This window comes from Phyllostomus hastatus, unplaced genomic scaffold (assembly GCF_019186645.2).
Source record: "Phyllostomus hastatus isolate PE091 unplaced genomic scaffold, TTU_PhHast_1.1 phas_scaffold_12, whole genome shotgun sequence".
Lineage (NCBI taxonomy): Eukaryota > Metazoa > Chordata > Mammalia > Chiroptera > Phyllostomidae > Phyllostomus > Phyllostomus hastatus.
Genome location: NW_025334007.1, coordinates 11,186,466 through 11,199,722, shown reverse-complemented (window position 1 = coordinate 11,199,722; position 13,257 = coordinate 11,186,466). Strand labels below are relative to the sequence as shown.

General features: G+C 37.5%; 1 pseudogene; it reads right to left on the bottom strand.

Annotated features, from left to right (window-relative positions):
- Nucleotides 1–8,158: 8,158 nt before the first annotated feature.
- Nucleotides 8,159–10,082, bottom strand: LOC123829953 (annotated as a pseudogene).
- Between the last annotated feature and the right edge of the window lie 3,175 nt (nt 10,083–13,257).

Here is a 13,257-nt window from a genome sequence, read left to right as displayed (position 1 = left end):
CTCCATTCCCTGGATTTCCTGTGGTCCTTTTCTATTTTCTTTACAAAATGGTTTTTAGTTACATCTTATCTCCTTAAATGTCTCATTACTTTTGATTGAGTGCCAGATATAAAATGTTGGAGATGTTTGGATGCTCTGTATAGTGCAAACTTTCTCCAGAGAGAATTCATTTTTGCATGTTAGGGAACTAGGTTTGGGGACAATCTTCCTTTCCCAATCAGGAACTGAGATGACTTAAAGCTATGCTTTAATCCTTTTGAGAGCTGCTTTATTTCCAGTTCACCCTTCCTCCTAGAGTGTAGCCCTTTGTGGTCCTGACTGACAGCCTGAGATATTTACCAGAGCCCCTTTTCCTGGGCAGCCTGAACTCCAGTTTTTGTCCCCTTATGCTCTGTTATGCTTAGCCTTTCAGCCTCTCAGCCGCTGCTTTCACTTTTTTAAGTTGGCAATTCTGTAACTGGTAAAAGTATCCCCAAATGCCTGTCTTAAGTCTTTCAACTTCCATTTTCTTCTGAATCTTAACTTTGCAAATTCTCACTGCCTTGGTAATTCTTTGATTCATTCAAGGTAAACTTTTTTAAAAAATATTTTTTAGCCCCTAGCTTTTCTAATTATTCTCAGCAGGATTGTTGGTCTGAAACAACCTAATTAGCTATTACTCCAGAAGAAATTTTTAAAGCTAAAAATCAGGTCTTGCCACTTCCCTTCTTAGAAACCCTGAACATACAAGGTGGGGAAACACCCCAAAATAGAATTTACTTATTAAAAATTGTGTATTTAGCCCTGGCTGGTGTACCTCAGTAGATTCAGTGTGGGCTGCTAACCAAAGGGTCCCCAGTTCGATTCCCAGTCAGGATACATGCCTGAGTTGCAGGCCAGGACCCCAGCCGAAGGCACACAAGAGGAAACCACACATTGATATTTCTCTCCCTCTTTCTCTTTCTTCTTCCTCTCTCTCTAAAAGTGAATAAGTAAAATCTTTTAAAAATTGTGTATTTATTCTTACATGTTCAAACTTCACTCTCGTTCAAAGTACTCTCCATTTGCTGCAATACACCTATCTAGACTTTCCCACTGCTCAAAAGGGCTTTTGAACCCATTGATTTTGAATGCTTTTAAGTGTTTCTGCCACTTTTTGTTTCACTTCTTCCACATTGATGAAACGTTTTCCTTTGAGAACCTTTTTTACCCCCCCGCAAAAGTCACTCAGGGTGAAATCGGGTGAATAGGGAGAGTGGGGCTTGGGAGTCATGCTGTTTTTGGTCAAAAACTGCTGAACACTCAGCACAGTGTGGGAAGGTGTGCTCATAAATCACCCATCATGAAATGGGCAAACGTGTTGAAAGAGTCTTCAAAAAAATTCACTGAAGCTGAATTCAGCCTCTCACAATAACACCAGCTAGTGCCTGATACAGATGGGTTCCTAGAACACTCACCTATTGGGGGAAACCTGTACTACAAGGTGCCTGCCCTCCAGAAGATGATCCCAGTCTTTGGAGTTCCCCTCATATCCTAACTTCTACCCACTACCCACTCCTACCTTTATTTTTGAATTTTTATCTGAACCAGATGTACTATTTTATGCTTCCATGTCTTTCCCCATATTTTGTCCTCTGCCCATTGTTCTCTTCTGTGCCTTCACTGCTCAAAACCAAAGAATCTTTCCTCATAAACCATGTTCTATTTTATTTCTTTCCTCAGATTTCCTTTTGTATTTTGCCTCTTATTTCATACATTCTATTTTAGTTGTAACTCTCATGCAACCTTATAATTATTTGTTCATATGTCTAGACAGACATATGGACCTCACTAGAATGTGAGCTCTCTTGGGGGGACAGACTATATATTATTCATCTTTTTTATTTTCAGGTGCCTAATGCAGTATTGAGCACCAACTAGTTATCACATAAATATTTTTTGGACTGAAATGAGTTGGGCTATAAGAACATATACTAAATATGGTTTGTTTCTGAGGTCATCCTCCCAGTCTGTCTTGTCTCAGGAGTTAGTGAGGGCCTTGTGTAGAAATGGCCAATCAAAATGTCTCACTTCTTCCTGTCTGGTTGGTTGTCTTCTTTTATAGAACTGCTTAATTACTATTCCCCATTGTCTATTGTGGCTGAAAACATCACAGGCAGGTCAACACCTTATACCAGGCCTGGCATTAACTCTACAGACCTTTCAGCCTCTGTCTGAATTCTTCAAAATCAAAACTTTAAAGTACAAGGTCATTCAACCCATTTGTTTTTATTAGATCTCCATGGTTCTTTACAAATGTATTTTAGCCCATCCTGTTTTCAGCAGAAGACAAACATCTTCTAGGTTGAGTGTTACTTGAAAAAGTCTTTCCTACTGTGTAGAAGTCATTTCCTCTGTGATTAGTCCCAAGATCTTGTTAAATTTGTCCCCTCTGTACCTTTTCAGCCAGCAAATATCTGGTGATTTGCTACTTCATTGTTTCATGCCATAGGAGCAACATGGCTCTTGAAAAACTTGGGTGTTCATCAAGGCAGTAATAATTATTAAACTTAAAATATGGTTCAATATTTATTGACACATTTATATTCTTCTAACCTTCAAAAATGGTTTGAAGCAGGCCAGGTAATGTAAAACAATAGCCACAAGATAAAAATAAATGAATTTTCAAAAAAAGAAAATGAGAAAAACTCCAGCAAGAACTCCTTGGTATAAGAAGCTATAGATTTCACATACCAGATTTAGCTCTGTGCCTCCTGGTGGCTGGGGGAAAAAAGGAGAGAAACTCAATAGGTTTTATAACTCACATTTTCTCTATTTAAAACCAATTGAGCATCTCCAGAGAAACTAACAATATCTCTAAGAGAACTTTCACAGGAAAGTCCCTCTAAGAGAGAATTTCCCTCTAAGAGAGAAATTTATCACTGAGTTCTTTGTATTAGGGGTTTTTCAGTAATGTCAGAAAATTTCGTTTAAATGTTTTATCAAAAATAGTAGGATTTCTTGATTTATCTCTTCCTTGGCTTCAGTGGAAGCCAATGTTTAGTGTTAAAGTATTGTTCTGTAAACACATTTCTAGAATGATGGGAGGGTAGGTCAAGCATGTATATATGTCTCTGATGATTTAGTTTAAACCAAGGATGGAACTGGAGGAGCTATGGAGAATGCCTGCTAATATCCCCACAGTCTATCAGTTTCTAATCCCAGCTAAATCATCTGACTTTTTAAAAATTAAAGATGTTACAAATCTCTCCCTGGCCAGTGTAGCTCAGTTTGTTGGAGCATCACCCATAAGGTGAAAGGTTGTAGGTTTTATTCCCAGTCAGGACACATGCCCAGGTTGTGGGTTTGGTTCCTGGTCAGGGCACATACAAGAGGCAGCCAACGATTTTTCTCTCTCACATCTATGTTTCTCTCCTTCTTTCTCTACCCACCCCACTTCCTCTCTCTTTAAAAGCAATAAAAAATGTCCCAGGTGAGGATAAAAAATGTTTTTAAAAAAGATTTTACAAAACTCTGGTTTTGGTAAAAAGTAATAGAAGTATGTACAAAGATGATTAAAAACCACTAATTTGTGCCCTGGCTGGTGTGGCTCAGTGAATTGAGTGCTGGCCTGCAAACCGAAGGTTGCTGGTTTTATTCCCAGTCAGGGAACCTGCCTGGGTTGCAGGCCAGGTCAGGCCCCCAGTAGGGGGTGTGCGAGAAGTAAACACATATGGATGTTTTTCTCCCTCTCTTCTTCTTTCCCTTCCCCCTGCTCTAAAATTAAATATTTCAAAAAACTAATTTGATTTAAATCACAATAATTAATTTCCTTCTCTTACCATGAAAATAAATGATGTCAGATATCGTTTGCATTGCTGTTGTGTTTTGCATAGGATTTGGGTTATCTTTAATAAACATCACCAGCATGAACAATGGGCAAATGGCAGTGTGACAGATACTGAAAATGTGGAAGTGAAGAAGACATGTGGAATTTAGAAGTCCTAATTAAAGATAAGAACATGTATACATGTTAAAAGGATGTGCAGTGTATCCATTTCTTGTAGGTTCTGTAACAAATTACTACAAACTTGGCTTCAAACACATTTATTACAGTTACGATGTCAGAAGTCTAAAATGGGTCTCTTTGGGTAAAATAAAGGTGTTGTGAGGGCTGTGTTCCTTCTGGAGGCTCTAGGGGAGAGTCTGTTTCCTTGTCCTTTCCAGCTTCTAGAGGCTGCCTGCATTGCTTGGCTTGTGGCCTCCTTCCAGCAATTGTATCACTGATATCTCTGCTTCCATCATCATGTGTCCTTCTTTGACAGACTCATCTGCCTCTGTCTTATGTAAGATCCCTTATGGTTACATCTGGCTCACCTGATAATGCAGGATATACTTTAATTAGTCACATCTGCAAAGTCCCTTTTACCATTCAGACAATATATTCATAGGTTCCAGGGATTAAGATGTGGACATTTTGTGGGGGTCCATTATTCTGCTTACCTCATAGTGTAAGCACACAACAATTTCCATAGTTTTTATATTTATCTGTATACCTATCTATTTGTCAACTATCTACTGGCCATGGCCTTTATAAACATGGTCAAGTTACTTAAAGACTAGTTTTCAAATTTTCCATCTCCAAAATGAGGCAATAACATCCCATTCAGAGGATGGTTATGAAGGTTAAATAAAATGTGAAAAAATTTACCACCATACCTGGCACATGTTACCTGAATGAAAATTGAAATCTAATACCTAAAACCAGTATACTTTAGAGAGTTCAAATCCAACTTGTCAGACCCTTTGAACAGAGAAAAAGATTTTGTTTTTTTGGATGGTGCATATTTTCAAGAGAAAACAGAAAATGTGATTCCAGATAATACTAGCTTTGTGTCCCTTACTTGAGAACAAATCATATGGTGAAATATCAAATCTGTTGGAAATATCTTCTATAAAACATAAGGATGAAACAGAAAAATAAAAAAATAGAAACTTTCAACAATAATTCTGGTAGAAATGGCTTGTAACTATTTGGCACCTTATTTTTATTTCTGGAACCCTTTCTGTTGGAAGAGCTCAGATTACTTGGGACACATTAACTAATTCTTATGGTAGCAGATATATCTGGTGCAATGAGGGAATAGGTAGTAGCAAAGAAGGGAAAAGGGGGAAATGGGACAGGTGTGACAAGCTAAAGTTTATGTTTGGAAGCAGTTCTTTGCAAAGGTGAGAATATTTTTAGGAAATCTTTTTTTTTCCCGTGAAAGTCTGTAATACTCTAAAATTTGCTCCACTCTTAAAGCCTAGAAATAGAACCCTGGAAATAGAATGACTACACGTTGGTGGCTATTGCGGTCTGGGAAAGCCAACAGTGGTGGTTCTAAAACTTTTACTTTGTGATTTCTATGCTTCATCCCCTCTGGATTCTTTGAGCCCCAGTGGCACATATAAACATTATCCTGCTTCTTTCTACTTTCCTTGATGCTCCTCCCCCACACCAAAATACCTCCATTTAAGCTTTGATTTGGACCACTGCTATTCCGAATTCTATGTTGTTCTTTCTTATGAGATCTCAGCATATTTTAAACATTGGTCAGAAGACAGTACAGGTGGAAGATTCAGATGGCAAAAGAGACATATTTCTTTCACTTTTATTGGGTTCAAGTCACTACACCCTTTAAATCATGACATATTTTATTGAGGACTATCTCAAGCTATTGGTGCTAGATGCTAAACATACAACAGTGAAAAACCTAGATATGGCTTCTGTCCTGATGAACCTTATAGTCTAGTGAAAGACACAAATAATAAATCAGGAAACTAATATGCAAATTAGATAATTAAGGTTGTTACAAGTACTAAGAATGAAATTACTAGGGTAATAAGATAGAATGCAATAGGATTTAGTTTAGAAGAGGTGGGGACTTGGTCTGAAGAATAGAAGGAAGACTAGTGTGGCTGAACAGGATAAGGTGGGGCAGGGTTTTATGAGATAAGTTTAGGAAGGTAGACCCTCTTTTCAGTGATGTTCAGGAGTTTGGATTTTATTTTAAGAACAACGTGACATTATAAGAAGGTTTTAAATGGGGGTAATAACATGATCTGATTTATTGTTTAAAGATTACTCAGACTTTTAAATAGAAGACAGTTGAAAAAGTGGCAAGAGTGGAAGCAAGGAGATCTAGAAGATGTTGATGGTGAGAGGTGCTGGTGGAATGGACCAGGGAGACAATGCCAATGGATAGATTTGGGGTGTTTTAGAGATAGAGTTGGAAGGACTATCTGTCACATTGGTTGTGGGAGTTCAAGAAGAGAAAGGAAACTTGGGTGATCCAAGATTTGGCTTGACAAACTGGCTGATTGATGGTGTCATCTACCAGAATGGGAAAGACAGGTAGATTTTGTAGAGGAAGGGAATTATGAGATTTTGGTCTGAGCTGGTAATTTAGAGAATCTTTTAGAGCAATGTACCTGACTTCTACAAGTCAGCAAAAATATAGTTTGGGAGTACTAGAATATTAGTGGTATTTAAGCTATAGGACTGCATAAATCCATTCAGGTGAGACAGGGAAGAGGACTCTAGGGCTTATAAATATTCAGAGGTCAGTTGGTGAAAGCAGAACCAGCTAGGGAAAGTGTGATGTTACTGAAACCACAAAAGGAAATTATTTCAAGGAGGAAGTGATCAACTGTGTTGAGTGTAGACTGCGTCTGGCAAAATAGGGCTTGCTGGTGAACTTGACTGGAATGGTTTCAGTAATGTGGTGGGGAGAGAAGTGACACTGTGGAAGAGTGAATGGGAGGGGAAGAAAGGAGGTAAACAAATATAGACACCAGTTTTGGCTTTCACAGCCTTAGTGTTATCTTTTTGAAGCTTATTTGGATGCCTTGGAGCAATCCTGGGGGGTGGATAATGGTATGAGGGAAAGGAAGAATTTCTATCCCCTATTTGAGCAGAGTTTGTCATAAAACACAAATTCAAGTATCTTTGTTAATCATATTTGTATTAGAAGCTCTCATTACCTTATTTTTAGGGTGGTAGGTGAATCTTGTCAAACCTTCTGTCCTCTCTTCTTTCCTAATTTTTCCCACTTATCCCTTGAATACAATATTTTTGGCATGTTCACTCTATATGTGCTCTATACACATTTGGCGTGTGCTCTATATGTATTATAAACACTCTTGAATGTCTTTTAGTTCTGTTTTCCTCTACTTTCGTAAATTTAAATGAAATTCTCTTTCTTGTGGTTAGCTTTCATGTATGTTCCCATTACCTCTCTGTTTTCTGCCTTTTTCCTCCTGGGCTTTGTGCAGAGTTCCTTTGGCTAAGTAATTTTTTTACATCCATTATATTGCTGTCACATGTTCCTACATGAGAACACGATGCTAGAGTAAGGTAGATATTCATGGAACAGATTGTAGGTGGTTGCTAACTCTAGGGTGAGTATTATGTTTGATTACTATCCTTTCAGTCAACTCTTACCATCATGGTCAGTGTAAATCACACCTAAGACTAGACTAAAACCCTAAGAGGAGAATAAAAGCTTTCTATGGGACATGGAAAAAGGTCCAGTTTGCATACTGTCGTTGAGATTGCCATGCCTTGTCTTCTTCACAAATACACTGCTAGATTACATTTCTAAGTTTCCTTTACCATAGGAGGCTTATGTGGCCATGATATTGAAGTTAGACCAGTGGAATAAGGGCTAAAGTAAAGTGATCATCTTCCAGGCTTGACCTATAAGAACTTCTAGAATGATTCTCCATGCTATCTCTTCCCTTGCTTTCCAAGGTGCAGAGAATATCCTGCAGTAAATACCAAGATTTTGGAGTTAGTAAAGCCACAAGATGGAATGACTTTAAGTGTCTGAAGACCATGTGGAAGGCAATATTATATTATACCTAGGAACATACTCATTGCACTTTATGTGAACAAAAAAATCAACTTACTAAGCCATTGAGATTTTGGGGTCTGTTTGTTACAGCTGATGATGTTATTACTCCAACTAATACACATTCCCTATGTGTTTTTTCTCTCTATAGAGTTGGTCATTCCTCCTCATTCTCCTGGAGTTCCTCTTCTCAATGTATGAAATTTGACAGCTACTTTGATGACCTGTTTTCTATTTTTTTTTCTAGCATGAAATATTTTCTGACTATTTCAGCCTGAAGCAATCTCTTCTTCAAAATGTTTTTTTTATGGGAAAGAGACAAATGGTTTATTTGGTAACAAGGAGTAAAAAAAAGAATTCTTAATTCTCCTCCTCTTTTCTGGTGACTGAACTGTGGTAGTCAAATGGATGGCAACGTATAACAATTCCCTTACAGTCCTTGATCTTTTCCAGAAATGCAAAGATGCCTGAGCTACACTACTTGCAGTTATTATTTTGTAGACAGAAGTGCCAGTAGTTGTGATTTCCAATGTATCAGAAGTTGCTACATTTTCCATCTTGTCTTTGGGTTTCATGGCAGGAAACAAGTATTTCCTTGATATTATTGCAATCTGTGAGAAACATGGTGACTCAGTTGATGTCTGTGCCCCAGGCAGCTGTAGGGAGCAGTCCATAGTCCAGTGCTGTGCAATTTTCATCTATGAATGTGGCCTCATCATTGCCAGTGGCCTTGGCCTGTTCTTCAAAAATCTGCCGCTGCATGGCATCTTTTAGCCCAGTGTAGGCATTACATATTTTCTTCTTCATGACAAAAAAGTCAAAGCACTCAGTCAGACTGTCTTCAGAGCAATGCCTTTTGCCAAAGGGCTCATTATTTGTTTGTGATCACAGACACATTTGTTGCATGTAGGATTGATGCATGTCACTTCCAGGAACTACCCAACAAGCTTATGAAGGAGCCTGGCTATGGTCTGTGGTGGAAGGCATTCAACATATTCTGCCACACAGGTAACAAGAACTTTACAACTTTCTTTAGTTTTGAGGAGGTTAGCTTCTGGAAGCTTCATACCCAGGGCTTTCTCAAGCTCTTCTACCATGCTGATTCTCTGGAAGGGTGGGATGAAGTCAATTTTGTAGGCTTGGCCCTCCAGGCCACCTGGATTGTAAGTAACCTTGTAACAGCCTGTAATGTGATTTACCATCCCTGAAATCATCTTCTCCATGATTTCCATGAGCTTGTGATAGTATGCGTAGGCCATGTAGAACTCATAGGTGGTGAACTCAGAATTGTGAGTCTTGTCAATTCCTTCATTCCAAAACTGGCATCCAGTTTTAAAAACCTGTTCAATGCCATTAACCACCAGCATCTTATGGTAGCATTCTGGAGCAATTCTCATATACAAATTCATGTCCAGCTCATTGTGACAGGTGATAAAAGACTTGAGTACAACTCCTCTTGGGAGGATGTTCATGGGAGTTTCAATCTCTAGAAATCCCAACTCATCCAAGACACTTCTTATATATTTGATGATATTAGAGCAGATGATAAATTTTTGCCTCACAAAGTCATTTGGGATCAAGTCCAGGTATCTGTGACATATTGTGTTTCCTTGTCTTTGAGGCCAAAGTGAAAATTATGTAACATATAGAAACAAGGAGATAGCAGTGTGATCTCATAGGGAATTATGCTCAGGTTACCCTTCTTGGTTTTCCCAGGATTCCCCAGAACCCCAGTTATGTCTCCCCAATGTAGTTTGTTAATGATATGAGTAAGTTCTTTCTGATTTATAATTCCTGTATTTGGCCATGACTTACAACCTGAACCCCTCTCCTCAAAGTTCACTAAAGATGAGCTTTTTCCCCAGAAGCTCTTTAGGCATGGATCCTACCTTCCACCTGTAAGGTCATTTCATTCAGATGGTCCCCAGGCTGCAAGTGACTATTCATGAATTAAGTGAGTCAGTGAGACATCTACATGGAACTTGTGTGGGTAAGGGTCTTCCCCATTGACCTTTGCTTGGTGGACTGCTTGGCTGAAGATCTTGTAGTGCTGGTTTGGGTCCATGCTCTCCTCCCTGGCATCCACATTGTTGTCAGTGGTGTGGTTGTTGGCAGCAGGACTGGCCTGGCTTAGTTGATTCTCATTGAGCTCCTCTTGCTTGACCTTCTTCTCTTTTATTTTTTCTCAGCTTTCAGACATCTCTTTAACTTATTTTTGCTCAGTTCAGATCACCACCACCCACATTCACCTCAGGCCCCTACCACCACAGCCATTTCTCTGAAGGGTCTGACCTGAAAGGTCTCCCTGCAAATTTCTAATGTGACTATTAGCTTTATGGTCTACTTGGTGAATAATGAAAAGATCACATGATCTTAATACCTGTATTACTTTGGATAAGTTACTTAACCTGCCTGAGGTCACTTTTCCTTTCAGGCTTGATAACAGTCCATACCTTATAAAATTGTCATGAGGTTTACATGAAGTGATAAGTGCTGAGACCTTAGAACAGTATGTTGTAAGCACTATATTTTTAGGGTCAGTCTCTTACCAGTTTAGTTTAATTCTATACACTGTATTCTTAATTATGTCAAACATTGGGCTAGGGCAGTGGATATTACATTAAGGGGCACACTGTAACATTTATTAATACATTAATGCAGCTTGTCTTCAATATCATTTATTGAGCATCTACTGTGTGCAAAAGATTAGGCTTTGTATTATTGAGCATATGAATATGCCCCCAAGAAGGTCAATTACTTTTCATGTCCCCCTAAATCAGCAGATCAAATCAATTAATATTATTTGAAGAATTGTTAGGAATATTTTTATTTCTTCTCCAAAGCTGAATCCCTGTAGGTTTCAGGGCCATAATAAAGACCCTTACCTCATAGAGCTACTGCATGGGTCAAATGGTAGAATATGCAGAAGTACTCTGAAAACTTAAAAATGTGAAGCAAGTGTTTATGAAGATGTCAAATTTCAAATCATTAAAGTTCTTAAATGAAGTTTTCAACTTTGTAAGATTTTGTCTTCTTTATAAATTGAATATAAGCTTGTTGTAGGTTAGGCATGCATTATTTCATCTTTGTAAGTCTCTGGTATCTATCTCAGTGCTCAATAAAGAACAAGCACTTGAAAAATTTTATAGTCTAAATCTTTACACTATGAAAACCTTTGACTCTTTCTCTTTCTGGTGATTTTATACAACGTAGTACCCATATAATAGGTGGGGGATTTGGCTACACTGGTTTCAAGTGGAGAAACCTGTTTAAGGTATGTTGTTGCTAAGTGGAAAATATACTTTTAAAACATATTCTTAATTCTCTGAGAAAAACTATTTTGAGTTTTAAGCACTAATATTCAGTGAAGAATCTGACAGGCAAGGAATGATTATTGAGCTCTTGGTCTGCTCTGTGCATCTCTACACAGTGTTGAATAAGCTGTTAATCCTTCCATCTTTATAGGATATTTTAGGGATGCCCATGGTGAGGTCATGCATATCCATTTTTGTAGTGTTCTCCCACTCTACCCACTCACCATGTGTTCTGGTGCTGTGATATTTTTGTCCACTCTCATAGTACTCTCTTCTTCTTACCTTCTTTCGTCTCCTAAACCCAGGAAAAAAGAAAGTTTGGTTCTTCAATTTTTTTTCCCAAATTGAAATGTGACTGAGATTAGGAAGGAGGGTAGTGCTATTTTTCTTCCTCACTTCAGGCTGATGTTAAAATGATTCAGAGTAAACAGCTTGATATTATATAAAAAACAGTTCTTCAATGGAAAACATTATATCAATGATAAGAAACAATGTTAGTTTATCTGGAAGAGATTTTCTTATATTTTCAAATTTCTCTAAATTCTTTCTGCTATTACTGCCTTTCATGCTATTTGAGGTCTGAAGAAGAATTTTCTGAAGGAAAAAGTTATCAAGTCATGCTCTTTACAATGATCCTAGGTGTGATTTAAATTAAGATGCATTTGTATTGAACTGAAAGAAAATATTTGTTGTTAGTCCAGCACCATGGACAGAGAAATGACTTTTCATTTCTCTCCTCACCTTGTGGGTTAGCTTTCAGTAACACATTTACTTGTAAAAAACCAGTTTGTTAAGTTCTCAGTTCACCTTGCTCTTATATTAAATAATTTTATGTCAAGTCTTACCCCACAACTTCTGCCTCTTTGTATTTACTATTTCAGAATATTCTAACTATAATTTATTTCTTCAGCTATAGGTAGTTTGAGATGAATTAGATTCCCATTTCATGAAATGACTACTTTTCAAACTCTTTCTCTAATTTTTAAAAAAATATTTTGAAATTATTATAGATTCACAGGAAGTTGCAAAATTGCCACAGAGATGTCCTGCATATTCTTTACTCAGTTTCCAATGTAGGGTTGTCAAATTAAAAACAAAACAGTAACCAGAGGGGAGGTGGGAGAGAATAATGGGGGGAAAGGGAGAAAGGTTTTCAGGAACAACTATAAAGGACACATAGACAAAACCAAGGGAGTGGAATCAGGGGAGGGAGGTGGGGATTGCTGGGTGGGGGTGGAGTGGGGCAGGGAAAAGGCAGACAACTGTACTTGAACAACAATTTAAAAAAAAAACAGAAAGCCCAGTTAAACTGAAAATTCAGAGAAAAATGAATACTTTTTAAGTATAAATATTTTTAGTATAGATTTGTCATATCTAATATTTGGGGCATATTTATACTAAAAAGTTAGTTGTTTATCTGAAATTCAAATTTAACTGGGCTTTAAAAAATAGGCTATACCTTCCTTGGAATGTAGATTCAAATTATTGTGTTTTATGCTTAATTTTTTTAAAGATTTTATTTATTTCTTTTTAGACAGAGGGGAAAGGAGGGAGAAAGAGAGGGAGAGAAACATCAATATGTGGTTGCCTCTCACACGCCCTCTACTGGGGACCTGGCCTACAACCCAGACATGTGCCCTGACTGGGAACTGAACTGGCAACCCCTTGGTTCACAGGCTGGCACTCAATCCACTGAGCCACACAAGCTAGGGCCAAATTACTGTGTTTTAAAATTACTTGGAATACTCATAGTTGTTCTTCGTCTATGTTATAACACCAACTGGATACATAGTTATGTTCATTTCTTGCATCTTACTTTTGAAAATTTTAGGAGTTGCTTTTAAATTTAATTTTGTTTTATAGAAATTTACATGTTTCTAAAGTCATTTACATGAATAAAATTTTAATGCATTTGTTCTCTAAACTAATTGAAATTAGTTTTCTCATTTTCATGTTTTTAGAAACAGATGCACTATCATTTTTCTAGGTATCACATTTTATAAAACATATTTATGAAACAGAATGATTACACAAAGAGAGCCTGTTTAACATTATATTTTATTTTATTTTTAGTTTTCCCATACAGTTAT